We start from the raw sequence: 14892 nt of genomic DNA on the forward strand, positions 1-14892 counted from the left end.
CTCATTGGTTTCCCTCTCCCCACCTAAATGTAATCCCAACTATTAGTAAATATGGTTGTAATATAAAGCTCCTTCATGCAGTTAGGCTTAAAACTTTAGTGTTCCACTCTTTTTCCTTCAGTACTTAAAAGAAAAAAAGCTCTTTCACTTCAGTACATGGCCACATAGTTCCATTATATATTTACTTTTTCTATATCATGGTGTGGTCAATGTTCTTTAGATCTTTGTAGGATTTGAGCAGCTAATTATCTCGAGTTGGGAGTTTTTAGAGGTTTGTCATGCTTTATATTTATAGTTAATTTCCTTCTCTATGATATGAGAAATCAAAACGATATGGATAAGGATTTTCTTTTTTTGAGTATTCGTTTTTTTAGTTGGTTGAGTCTATACTTTCTGTGATTCAGGTCGGATTGTTGACCCACCAGAAATTGCTATGTACTGCTGTGTCAAGTGCAGTGCTTTTTGAAGTTGACTACTTAGGAGATGTGAAGGTGACCTGTTTGGAGAGAGAGAGAGAGAAAGTATTATGCTCATGTGAGAATGCGATCTATGGCTCGCAGTTTCATTCATTATTTCAGTAAAAGGTTGACACTGCAAGAGATTATTTTCCGTACTCTCAAAAAGTCTTTGACTTTGACTATTTTTAACCAGTTCTGCCAAATTGCGGATTTAATGTATGTTGCTGTAGTGGTGGAGAGCAAGGAGGCTAGAGCACTGAGGAAGTTATATTACATTTTATTATAATAACCAGTGGCTTGGCAAGGAACTGAAGAGATTTACATTTGAGACTGTGACAGCTGCTTTGTGTGCTCTGGGGTTCCCAAGTTCTCTGATAATTCAGAAAAAAAATCAATGGAAAATGAAATGCAGTTGGAAAGTGGAATTATTTTCTTTCTTCGTTGTTGATGATCTGAATTTTCTAAATTAACAAAGGAGGGAGTGAAGACGTAATGCTCAAGGAGCATAAGAGGTGGATACGTCCTCCTCAAGTCAATGTCGAAAAAACAAAGGCATCTACCCTTATGAAAACGTACAGAAGTGTTCCTCTAGACTATGTAATAATATGAAATTTGTAATGCGCTCAGCTTACCCAGGGGCGTCCCGGCGCAACAGACCAGAAGGGGAGACTCAGCTAGTCACTACTGTGGAAACAGGTAGGTCTTAAGAAGTTTCCTAAATGGTAGGATCTTGGGCTCTGAGCGAATCCTGATGGGCAGAGAGTTCCAAAGAGAAGCCACCTGCACCGAGAAACGCCTACCCCCAGAACGAGCTTTTCTTACTCTGGCTGACTGCAGAAGGTGTTTTTGGTCCGAGCGCAGCAGACGTGGAGGTTTATAGGGACGGGCCATATGCGCAAGGATAGGGGGGCCTTTGCCATGTAGAATTTTGTGGGCAGTACATAGCGCCTTAAATTTCACCCGCTCCTTCACGGGGAGCCAGTGAAGCGCTCTGAGAGCAGGAGCAGCAGACTGCCTTCTGGAAACATCCATAAGGATTCTCGCAGCTGCGTTTTGCACCTGTTGGAGAGTTTTAAAGGTCGCTTCGGGGGCACCGAGAAACAGCGCATTCCCATAATCGAGCCTCGATAGGATTAGGCCACGTATCAACAGCTTCCTTGCTGGATCAGGAAGCAAAGGTAGCACCTTTCGGGCTGATTTCAGTAAGCCAAAGCAAACCCCTGCGGTCTTCCTGGCATGAGTCCGGAAGGACAGATCTTCTTCCAACCATACTCCCAAGGACTTGATCTCCTTCTTGGGGGATGGTGGATCACCAAGAGACCGGGGCCAACAGGTCGCAATAATGGAGGGACTGGGATTGCCCAGGAGCATCAGCTCGGTTTTACCTCCATTGAGCTTTAAGGCAGAGATGGACATCCAACGATAAACATTGGCGAGGCAGTCGTGTAAAACCTCAGGTTGTTCCGCCAGCTGAGTGAGGCCGACCACCAGCTGAGTATCATCAGCATAGCTGATGATCTTCACCCCCGAGGGGGCGACCACTCTTTCAAGTGGAGTCATATATATATTAAATAAAGTAGGGCTCAGCGATGAGCCCTGCGGGACTCCACATTGAAGAGGGATTAGGGCAGATTGCTCTGACCCCTCCCAGACTTGGTAGAAACGGTCAGATAAAAAAGATCCCAACCATTTCAGGGCCGACCCTGAGACACCTACCTCTGACAGACGTTGGAGGAGCACTTGATGACTCACAGTGTCAAAGGCAGCACTCAAGTCCAGGAGGATCACTGCCACTGACCCTCCTGTATCTAGAGTGCTCCTTGCCTCCTCCACTACTGCCAGCAAGGCAGTGTCTGTTCCATGGCCGGGACGGAAACCAGTCTGGGAGTCTCCTAGCAGGTGGTTAGACTCAAGATGGTGAGAGAGCTGACGGTTAACCAGCTTCTCTGCAATTTTTGAGAAACCAGGCAGAAGTGAAATTGGCCTAAAGTTGGTCAAGTTGGATGAGTCCATTCCTGGCTTTTTCAATAAGGCCTTCACCACGGCCTTTTTCCATCTCTGGGGCACTATGCCCTGCGTGAGTGAAAGGTTCAAGAGGTCAGTCAGAGGAGTTGACAAGGTGTTAGCCACGAGTTTAAGATGTTTTATGGGGACTGGGTCACTCGGGGAGCCACTCTTCATCTCTAACAGGACTTTTATGACCTCCTCTTCCGAAAAGGGGCCAAAAGATGCTAGCTCAATCAGGCAACTTGTAGGACTAGCAACCGATTCATCGCTTTGAGGGATAGTAGGTAAGGAGGATAATATTTTCTCTATTTTAGAGTGGAAGAAGCTGGCCAGTTCCTCACATTTTTCTTTGGGATTATCATGCAACACTGGAGGGACCGGAGCTTTCAGAAGTTCCTTGAAGATTTTAAACGATTCTCCTGAAGAATTGCTTGCTCTCTCAATCCGGTCGCTAAAGAAAGTCTTTTTAGCGTCCTTCAGTGCGCTTTTATATTTCCTAAGTTCCCTTTTATAATTGGCCCGGCTATCTTCCGTCCACTCTCTCCTCCAGGCACGTTCAAGCCTTTTACAAGAGGTTCTGATGCACCCCAGTTCGGGGGTATACCAGGGGGCAGAGCCAATCCTTCTCTCCCTGACAAGCCTTCTTTTATTAGGGATCAGTAAGTCCAGAGAGTTGGTAAGCCATTTGCCCAAGAGCTGGTCAGCAGTGTTGGGGTCATCTGTGAAGTGAGGACAGGTTCTAGATAGCTCTTCCGCCCAACTGTCCACCGGGAGCTTCGACCAAAGTCGATCCACAGTATGTTGTCTAGGAGCGGGGTCTCTGCGGTTCCCCAGCAGCCAGCTAAACGGAACAAGATGATGATCAGTCCAGGGGAGAGCCAACATCTGAAGAGCCTGCAAGTTCACAGAGTTAGCAAAAACTGCATCAAGCTGATGGCCTCTGTTATGGGTAACTCCCATATTAACAAGATGAAGGTCCAGTGCACCAAGCGAGCTTACAAGCTCCCTTGCCACTACATCATTGGGGTCGTCAAAATGAAAATTGAAGTCCCCAAGGGTGACGAAGTGGGACGAGGCAGCAGCCAATGGGATGACAGCCTCCATGAAGGAATCCACGAAATTCCCTAGGGTAGCGGGCGGCCGATACACAAGGAGGCCAGAGATAGAGACAGTTGAGGAGATGCAAAGGGTAAACTGACAACTTTCAGCGTTGTTAATGCCACAGTCGACTGCTTTGCATACAAATGTGTCTCTGTAAACAATGGCCACTCCACCCCCTCTCCCATCCGGCCTATCAAGATGGAACATAAGATACCCCGAGGGAAGAGCGTTGACGATGTCGGGGTCGGAACCTGTAGTCAGCCACGTTTCCGTCAGAAATAAAACATCCAGACCATGGTCCAGAAGGAGGGAATGAACTTCGGTAGTATGACAAGGCAATGATCTACAGTTGAGCAGTGCCATAGTAAGAGAGTTAGGGTGCTTACAAGTATTGTACGGGCGACAGTCAAGACAATGATTGAAAACGGAGCCCTCAGCCCAATAATAGCAGCAGCTGGGGTGTCTGGGCGTGCGTAAAGCAAGCAGTGTGTCCCGTGAGTACCTGTAACAGGGGATCTGAGGGCAAGAGGTGTTTAGCAGAGTGGTGTGCCCTGGGCCCGTCTGGGCCCAGACGGGCTTGACTCTGGCGAAACTCCGGCGATAGTCCGGCGATGACGCTGCGTGATGACGCTGCGCGTCAGCATGGCTAGCTTTATGCACACCGAGCGCGGGACACTAGAGACACTAGCGCGCTACCTGCGCCTCCTGCAATGTCCCCCCTCCCAAGATGGCCACCAGCACGAGACAGTGGGCAGGGACCCGCTAAAACGCGGTGCTTTGACCAAATTAAGGTGAGAGTAAGGTGGCAGCAATGCAGGTATGCGAGTGGATTTAATTTAAAAACAGGGGAAAAACGAGTAACTAAAATTAAAATAAAACACAAAAACGGGACGTTTTAAAAATGAATTACAGCAGCAGCCAGCAGCAGAATAGCAGTGAGTGCGAGGCTATCCTAACGCTAGTGGTCAAGATGTTAAGGGTGCTCACCTGAGATTTGCCTGGCTTTATGCACACCGAGCGCGGGACACTAGAGACACTAGCGCGCTACCTGCGCCTCCTGCAATGTCCCCCCTCCCAAGATGGCCACCAGCACGAGACAGTGGGCAGGGACCCGCTAAAACGCGGTGCTTTGACCAAATTAAGGTGAGAGTAAGGTGGCAGCAATGCAGGTATGCGAGTGGATTTAATTTAAAAACAGGGGAAAAACGAGTAACTAAAATTAAAATAAAACACAAAAACGGGACGTTTTAAAAATGAATTACAGCAGCAGCCAGCAGCAGAATAGCAGTGAGTGCGAGGCTATCCTAACGCTAGTGGTCAAGATGTTAAGGGTGCTCACCTGAGATTTGCCTGGCTTTATGCACACCGAGCGCGGGACACTAGAGACACTAGCGCGCTACCTGCGCCTCCTGCAATGTCCCCCCTCCCAAGATGGCCACCAGCACGAGACAGTGGGCAGGGACCCGCTAAAACGCGGTGCTTTGACCAAATTAAGGTGAGAGTAAGGTGGCAGCAATGCAGGTATGCGAGTGGATTTAATTTAAAAACAGGGGAAAAACGAGTAACTAAAATTAAAATAAAACACAAAAACGGGACGTTTTAAAAATGAATTACAGCAGCAGCCAGCAGCAGAATAGCAGTGAGTGCGAGGCTATCCTAACGCTAGTGGTCAAGATGTTAAGGGTGCTCACCTGAGATTTGCCTGGCTTTATGCACACCGAGCGCGGGACACTAGAGACACTAGCGCGCTACCTGCGCCTCCTGCAATGTCCCCCCTCCCAAGATGGCCACCAGCACGAGACAGTGGGCAGGGACCCGCTAAAACGCGGTGCTTTGACCAAATTAAGGTGAGAGTAAGGTGGCAGCAATGCAGGTATGCGAGTGGATTTAATTTAAAAACAGGGGAAAAACGAGTAACTAAAATTAAAATAAAACACAAAAACGGGACGTTTTAAAAATGAATTACAGCAGCAGCCAGCAGCAGAATAGCAGTGAGTGCGAGGCTATCCTAACGCTAGTGGTCAAGATGTTAAGGGTGCTCACCTGAGATTTGCCTGGCTTTATGCACACCGAGCGCGGGACACTAGAGACACTAGCGCGCTACCTGCGCCTCCTGCAATGTCCCCCCTCCCAAGATGGCCACCAGCACGAGACAGTGGGCAGGGACCCGCTAAAACGCGGTGCTTTGACCAAATTAAGGTGAGAGTAAGGTGGCAGCAATGCAGGTATGCGAGTGGATTTAATTTAAAAACAGGGGAAAAACGAGTAACTAAAATTAAAATAAAACACAAAAACGGGACGTTTTAAAAATGAATTACAGCAGCAGCCAGCAGCAGAATAGCAGTGAGTGCGAGGCTATCCTAACGCTAGTGGTCAAGATGTTAAGGGTGCTCACCTGAGATTTGCCTGGCTTTATGCACACCGAGCGCGGGACACTAGAGACACTAGCGCGCTACCTGCGCCTCCTGCAATGTCCCCCCTCCCAAGATGGCCACCAGCACGAGACAGTGGGCAGGGACCCGCTAAAACGCGGTGCTTTGACCAAATTAAGGTGAGAGTAAGGTGGCAGCAATGCAGGTATGCGAGTGGATTTAATTTAAAAACAGGGGAAAAACGAGTAACTAAAATTAAAATAAAACACAAAAACGGGACGTTTTAAAAATGAATTACAGCAGCAGCCAGCAGCAGAATAGCAGTGAGTGCGAGGCTATCCTAACGCTAGTGGTCAAGATGTTAAGGGTGCTCACCTGAGATTTGCCTGGCTTTATGCACACCGAGCGCGGGACACTAGAGACACTAGCGCGCTACCTGCGCCTCCTGCAATGTCCCCCCTCCCAAGATGGCCACCAGCACGAGACAGTGGGCAGGGACCCGCTAAAACGCGGTGCTTTGACCAAATTAAGGTGAGAGTAAGGTGGCAGCAATGCAGGTATGCGAGTGGATTTAATTTAAAAACAGGGGAAAAACGAGTAACTAAAATTAAAATAAAACACAAAAACGGGACGTTTTAAAAATGAATTACAGCAGCAGCCAGCAGCAGAATAGCAGTGAGTGCGAGGCTATCCTAACGCTAGTGGTCAAGATGTTAAGGGTGCTCACCTGAGATTTGCCTGGCTTTATGCACACCGAGCGCGGGACACTAGAGACACTAGCGCGCTACCTGCGCCTCCTGCAATGTCCCCCCTCCCAAGATGGCCACCAGCACGAGACAGTGGGCAGGGACCCGCTAAAACGCGGTGCTTTGACCAAATTAAGGTGAGAGTAAGGTGGCAGCAATGCAGGTATGCGAGTGGATTTAATTTAAAAACAGGGGAAAAACGAGTAACTAAAATTAAAATAAAACACAAAAACGGGACGTTTTAAAAATGAATTACAGCAGCAGCCAGCAGCAGAATAGCAGTGAGTGCGAGGCTATCCTAACGCTAGTGGTCACTATGTGTGTCTCCTACAATGGTGGGAAGCACACAGCTTTGTTTAAATACCCCTCACTCACCAAAAGGGCCCTTGGTGGCATGCTTCATCATTGGGGTCCGCCTGCAGAGAAACTGTACGAAGATCAAAAACTTCAACAGACAGGCCGCAGACCTACAGGAGAAATTGAGGAAACGCAAATATCCAACACGAATCATTGACAGAGCCATGAAGAGGGCCCGTAATAACAATAGGGAAGCCCTGCTGGAACCAAGAGTCCCCAAGGAACCAGAAGAGAGACCAATATGTGTCACTACTTACAACACCAACTCCAATCAAGTGACAAAAATTGTAAAGAAGCATTGCTAAATCCTGACATACGCCAACCTCAATCTCCGCAAACCAATGTTTGCGCACAAAAGAGGAAGGAGCCTGAGGGACATGCTGGTCCACACAAGACCACGACATACCTCATCAAGGGAGTCAGAAAAAACACTCCTGCCCCCAGCGAAGGGCCATTACCCTTGTGGTAATTGCAGCACTTGCCACTTAACGAGGAAAAGCAAATGCATCAAATTCAGAAATGGCACTGAATAGGATCAGAGGAGATTTACAAACTGCAACAGTAAGAATGTGGTCTAGATCATCACCTGCTTGTGCGGATTGGAATATGTTGGAAGGACAACTAGACCTGTCAAGACACGCATAGGAGAACACAGGAACAACGTACGTTGCAAAAAAAGCACCCCAAGAATGGCCACCCACTACTTAACAACCCAACACACCATGGAGGACCTACAGTGGACCATTATCGAACAACTGAACAGTGAGCATGGTCTTTTCGAGAAGTAGCAACTGTGGGTGTTCCGCTTGGGGACACATATCACGGGTCTGAATGATGACATCCTGTGCGTGCGATTCAACTGAATTCATCCCCCCGAGATTTTTTGTCACCATCTCTGAAAAAGAAAAATTAATGCATTCATCTGCAAACAGTCTCTCAAAACAATTGGGCACTCGACCCAAAAACTGGGCCTATTTGGTTTGCCAACCAATGTAAAACACTTGGGGCCAACATGAGAACCCCTTACAAATGTCCCATAAAGGCGATAAATGGAAACATGTTCAGTCATTTTGCCTGCCCCACTACATGCCACCATGGGATTACCCCATCATTGGAGAGGTGCCCTCATCCCTATTTTTATTGCATCTAGTGGATAATAGGAACATCATGCTTCTGACTGTAGAAATATACACTGAAGTAGCACGCATGTCTGTTCTTTACTCGGTTGTCACCATGACAACCGCAGTAAAATCAGCAATATGTCCACAGGGTGTATGGAACTATTTATTCCATAGATGGCCGATAACGGGATTGGGTCCAAAAATGTCCCCTATCATGTCAGTAAGAAGGTCAGCACTCTAACCGACTGATCCCCCATGTTTCCGAATGCTTCGATCGTTCGAGGACCTTGGAGATAGTAACAGGAAATGTCTTTTCCAGACAGCCATTTATCGCTCTAGCTTATTACGCTCTAAGTGTTCTACCACACTGGACCTCGAACATCCGGAAGTGAGGATTGAATACTTTCAATCAGAGGTGACATTCTAGACCACCATCTTTTTTAGCAGACCAGTTTTTTTACCAATTAGTGTGAATTTGGAGGCAAAACTACCAATGACGCTCAGTATTTAAGGACACTCCCCCGCACTGGCTCAATGTTCCACGGAGCTGTGCCGAGGTAGTGTCCTGGTGAGGAGGTAACCTTAATATTACAAGTACGGCACAGTCGCTTTAAAAACAGTGTAACTCTGCAAAACCAAGAATGAACATCTCAGAACCAACAGCGCCTTTTCTCAATTTCTCCTTTTCAGTGTGTGACTATAGGTACTCCTTCCCTCCCGTTTTTGAAGGCTCATGTGTCATCATTTGAAATAATTGAAGTACATGATTAGCCTACTTTTGGAGGCTCTTTTACCACTTGGCACTAGACAATGTTTAAGGATTATATAACAGAGACTCATGGTTATACTTATCATATGGACACGCACACCATGCGGTCCTCAGATATAGAGTGTGTGTTTTATGTTCTGTGTTTGTATGTCTTTGTATTGTCTCATCGCGCCAACATAACACAGCACCAGTTACCAAACATAATGGATAAAGATAAGGAAAATATATCACACAAAATATATAACTTTTCTTTACAGGTAACCACCACTTATGGTGTAGAGTGGATGTGTTATGTTATTTTAACTTTGTTTTTTATTCTTCCAGACCCTATCCAGCAATATACCTATTGAGGTATAGTATATTGTGCATGTATAGTGTTATGTGCACCACTAAGTATTGAATATATGTAAATACACTTTTGAGGAATATATATAATTTTGTCATTTTGAGTGTAGAAGAGATCTCCCCTGACGAGAAGCCAGGGAAGGGTCCGAAACATGTCGATACAGGAGAGACTACCCATTGAAGCATAGCTTCTCCATCTCAATCCCCAGTTTTTTAACGATACCAGCTCAAAGGAACATTAAAGTTTATTTTTTCCGCAGAGCATGTATTTTTTAACTTTTCACTATTTTCACTCACTTTTGACCCTTCCACTCACACTCCTACACCACACATAGTATTGTTTTCAAAATCTGTGCTCCCGCCTAGCCGTAGGTCGCAGCACGCCCCGTCCCGTAGCAGGACGGGAAGACCCCAATGATGAAGCATGCCACCAAGGGCCCTTTTGGTGGGTGAGGGGTATTTAAACAAAGCTGTGTGTTTCCCACCATTGTAGAAACCACACACGGTGTCTGGAAGAACACTTCTGTACTTTTTTATAAGGGTAGATCCCTATGTTATTTTGATCTAAATTTGCTTTCAGTGTTCTGAGCTTTACTGGCGCCATTCTTTTCTATCTTAACCTTAGTGGAATTAAAGGTCTTAGCTCAAAAGGTAGCAGGTGGAAATTCTTTTTGTTTTACAGTGGTGTTTGATTCTGTTATGTGGATGTCCATGATATGATTCAGCTTGGAATTGTAGTATGATCCTTGCTGTGTGTGGAAGATGAGTAGAATGAGAAAGATCTTGAGACTTCTGCTGAAATCCTAATTTGTTGAGACTTTTTCAGATGACCCACAATGTTGGGTCATATACTTTTTAAGCCATGTGTTGTGATGAGAAATGGTAGTGAGTGTGGTTGGTGCATTTGATCTTGTGTTAGGAAGCAACCAAGTAAGGATTGAGAGTAACATTTTTTTTAATAAAGGGGGTGGCCAGCCTTGTGGCTACTTGACTTAATACACTAATACAGGCAGCATAGTGTAGATACTGTAAATAATATTTTTGGAGATTTTTGGTCTAAAGTGTGAGGTGACATTTGTTTCATTTCTTTGATAACTTCTTTTTTAGGTTTCGTAGAAGAAGATATTTGGGAAGTATAGATACAATAATAATTACATGGACTTATGGAGATACATCTACGGTGGCCTGATTGATTTTCATTGTATCCGTTTATAAGCACTTCCAATAGCTTGTGACTGCATACGAATGTCAACTGTGTCACAATTTTAATATCAAAGTATATTGTGGTTGTTCTGTTTGCAAGATAAAATAATGAATTGTTGTCACATCATAACTAAATGATAGGCTTGTCTGCACGATACCTAAGGCAGCATGAGTGCAATATAATTTGATATTTAGAAGGCATTGGCTTAAAAACAATACAGCAGGAAAATTATCCCAGCAGTGGGACACTACTTGCAGCATAATTTTTCCCTATAAATATTTAATTTAGTACATCACTGGGTTATGTACAATGTAAACCCATATAAACAACTTAAATAACATTTAGATACAGGTGCTTTGAAGATTTCTAGCAAATGTAAAATGTTGATAAATATATTTATAGTTAAAGGACATGATTTTAATGTTGACTGGTTTTAGATAACTTTGGCTCCAGTCACTGCTGACTTTGACAAATAGCCTTTGAAAAAGGATCAGTATGTCTTTTTGTTCAGAATAGTCTGGAGCATGGAATCTGAAACATTTGTGCATATTCTAAAAACATTTTAAATTTTGTATTGTCCAAATGTCCTATTCTGAACCAACATCCGTTCTATTTTGTGTAGCTGTTACTGACTTTCTTAGGTTTCTAAATCATTCAAACTACTTGGTAATCCTACTGAGATAACTATTAATGTCTGTGTATATATATATGGACTCTCTGGCAATTTTGGAAGAACTGAGACATGAAGGCAGCACACAGTATCCGATGGAGAGGGACCATTTGGATAGGAATGAAGAACTTGAGGTGACACAGGTGGGTAACCAGAGTCCATTCAAACCAACCTCAAGATTCGATCCACAGACACCTGTAGATGCCATTGATATAATTTCTTACAGTGTCAATAAAGAGTTATTAGGACTGAGATCACAAGGGAAGAAACTGAAGAAATGGAAATGGAAATGGAATCACATACAATTAAAGACAAGCAATACAAACTGTGAAGGAAGACAAGACAATTGTAGTGAAACCATCAGATAAGGGTGGCAATATAGTTTTGCAGACGAGAGATAACTACTGGAAGGAGGCCCTTGAGGCAAATGGAAGATAAAGACAACTATATTCTCACAACAGAGAAGGACTACATGTTAAGTATACAGACATTTGAGAAGATAATTCAGAAATGGTTCGGCAAGGGCATTCTTTCGAAAGAAGAGTTCCACTTCCTACAGATTCAGCATCCGAGGATCCCCACATTCTCCCACTTACCAAAAATCCATAAGAACGCCACCAGCCCACCAGGTCGACCGACAGTCTCCTCAATAGGGGGCCTGAAAACCTGTCCAGATATGTAGACAACTTTCTATTTCCCCTTGTGTTACAACTGTCCTCGTATACGTGGGACACAAAGGATTTTTTTAGGCAAATCCAGGGAATAGAGTGGGAACCAGACTTTGTGATGATCACACTTGACGTATCAAGCCTCTACACTAGTATCAGGCACACTGGTGGACTGATGGCAGTCAAATTCGTTTTGAAAGGACGACTTCTTAACTTTCTGGAGCATAACAATATGTTGGTGGAATTCATTGCATTCTGCTTGAATAACAGCATTTTTCTTTTCCAGGAACAGAGATATAAGCAGATACAAGGCACGGCGATGAGCACCTGCTTCGCCCCTAGCTACCGAACTTGTTTGTGGGCTGGTGGGAGAAGCAGGTGGCCTGGGCCGATAAAATGGACGAGTGGGTGGACAAAATTGTTTGTTGGAGGAGATATATTGATGACCTCTTCATAATTTGGAGAGGGTCAATAGAATCAGCCAATCAATAGATCTCCGCCTTCAACAACAATAACCTGAACTTGAGCTTTACGGGGAAATTGAGAACGACACAGGTAACTTTTCTGGATTTGAGGGTATTTGTGAGCTCAAATTAAATTCATACAGCCCTGTACAGGAAACCTACTGCTGGGAACTCTGTCCTGCACGGGCGAAGTAGTCACCCAGCGTACCTGATTCAGAGTATGCCCTATGGGGAACTCCTGCGAATCAAAAGGAAAAGTTTCAGACAGGAGGATTACATGCAGGCGGCAAAGGAGAGTATACAACGCTTTGGAGCGAGGGGATACCCACATCAAATATTAAAAGCAGCACAGAGAAAAGCTGAAGGAAAGGATAGGGGAGAACTCCTACAGGGTAAGAGTAGACAGAAAGAAGAAGCAACTAAATATTTCAGAATTTTTACACGCTACTCCAATGCAGCATAATAAATCAGAGCCATCTTGCGAAGGAACTGGAAGATTATAAAGACAAACGCAATGATAGTGAAAGATTTGCTAGCATATCCTGGAATAACATTCAGGAGATCACGGTCTATAAAAGATCATCTAGTAGAGAGCCATTTAATGGCAATAAAACAAGAAGCAGGCTTACCAGCTCTCCACAGTTCCTTCCCATGTCGAAAATGTAGGGCCTGCGAGAACAGCAAGAGAGTAACCACATACAGTGTAAAAGGCATTATCAAAGAGAGGAAGATAACAACATTAATGACCTGTAGTACTAAGTATGTGGTATATTGCCTAGTCTGCCCGTGTAAGTTACGGTATGTGGGCAGTGTGAGAAGTTGGCCTGATGTATGATGTCACTAGTTATAGTGTACACCTTATATCAGTCCAAATACCCTTATGGTGATTGGTTGTAAAGTCAACCTTATAGACCAGCTATCCTAGTGGTAGCATGGACAAGAGCAGTCTTAGGCTAAACTCTGAATGGCATGTGAAGCCAGCTGTGATACCATATATAATCCCTTGAATACCAAATGAAAGGACACCACAACAGATATATATATAAAATAAGTGTATTTATTCTAAGCAAACCCTCAGCACTCTTTATGAGTTTAGAGGTAAGTACAACACAGTCTTATTAATGCATACAGTAAGTCACACAGGTAAGTAATACAGTTAGGCCCTAGGGGCCACGCAAACCATATACTAAATAAGTGGTATAAGAACCACTGTCACGGAAATAGAATAGGCCTAGGCCTAGGGAATCGCTGGGGCTACACTACACTAGCGTTAGTTAGGAAGTGGGAGGCCCACGGGATTCGTGTGCAGAGTGGAAACACTCACGCGTAATGCGTAAAAGTCAATAGCAATAGTACAGTTTAGAAAACGGTAGATTTAGGACACTTCCGGAGTAGCTAGGAAGTTGAGACTTGAAAACTAGACACTAGGATAGTCACTATCCTGATGAGCACCGGAGTACCCAAGTTACCTAGCCCACAGGCTGCGGGTGCATAGGGGTGAAGATGCGTCGTTTTCGTCGTCGACTCCTATGGATGCCTGAAGAAAGATGCTGACAGGCAGTCAGTGAAGAGTGTCCGGTGGATCCCAAGGCTGGGATCAAGAAGAGAAGAAACCTGCAAGCAGAAGGGACAGAGTCAAGGTCACTAGCCAGTGACCACGTGGAACCAGGAAGGAACCAGGCGATGTCGTGAAGAGTTGCAGGTGAAGGTGAAGCTTGTCGCTGCAGCCAGGAGGACCAGGAAGCGTCGAGGATGACCAGGACCAGGAGGCGAGCTGTCCCACGAAGGCTCTTGCTGTCGGCGGCGTCGAAGTTGGACTAGGACTCACCAAGCCTTGGCAAGCGGAACCCACGAAGAACAAGGGACTTGCTTCTGGTGCAGACCAGGAAGGTCTGGGGTGCTTCTTCTTTGCAGAGAAGCGGGAGCCAGTCTGGAGGAGCCAAACCAGCCAGAAGATTTCAGGGAGCGTCGTCACAAAGGCCACTAGCCAGCGGGCAAGCAACCGGACAGACGCGGCAAGCAGGAAAATGCTGAAGGGCCCCACGCAGGACTCGTGGAGTGTGGGGGGCTGGTCTTCGGTGCAGATGGTGCTTGGGGTTGGGGCTTCTCAATCCCCGGTGCACAACTTCGAGGGTACCTCAGAAGCTGCGCTGTAAGTTACTAGCCACTTTTCCCAGGTAGCCGGTCCCACGTCGCTCGTCGCCTCCACGGATCTCAGCTCTGCTGCAGATGTGGATGAGGGTCGGAGAAGTCTGGAAGTCAAGGCTCTGGTCGGGCTCTGCAGTCGGTTCCTCGTAGAACGGTCGCAAAGCAAAGGGTAGTCTCTTGATGGTGCCTGTTTGCACAGGGTAGCCACTCCTTGGCTACAAGGGAGATTCTTCAGTCTTCTTCTTTCGTCGAATGTCGAAGGTCCAGAGTTTCTGTTCAGTTTTGCAGGTTCAGGATAATCTAAAGTCTTGAGGCCCAACTCCCACTCTTATACTAATCTGGGGGGCTGGGATACCTGCTAGGTCACGCCTTATGGGTGGGACCTGGGAGGGGGGTGGTTACACCCACTTCCCTTTGTCCAGTTTCGCGCCAGAGCTGGGGCTGGAGTGCCCCAGCGCCGGT

Source organism: Triturus cristatus, chromosome 8 (assembly GCF_964204655.1).
Source record: "Triturus cristatus chromosome 8, aTriCri1.1, whole genome shotgun sequence".
Taxonomy (NCBI): domain Eukaryota; kingdom Metazoa; phylum Chordata; class Amphibia; order Caudata; family Salamandridae; genus Triturus; species Triturus cristatus.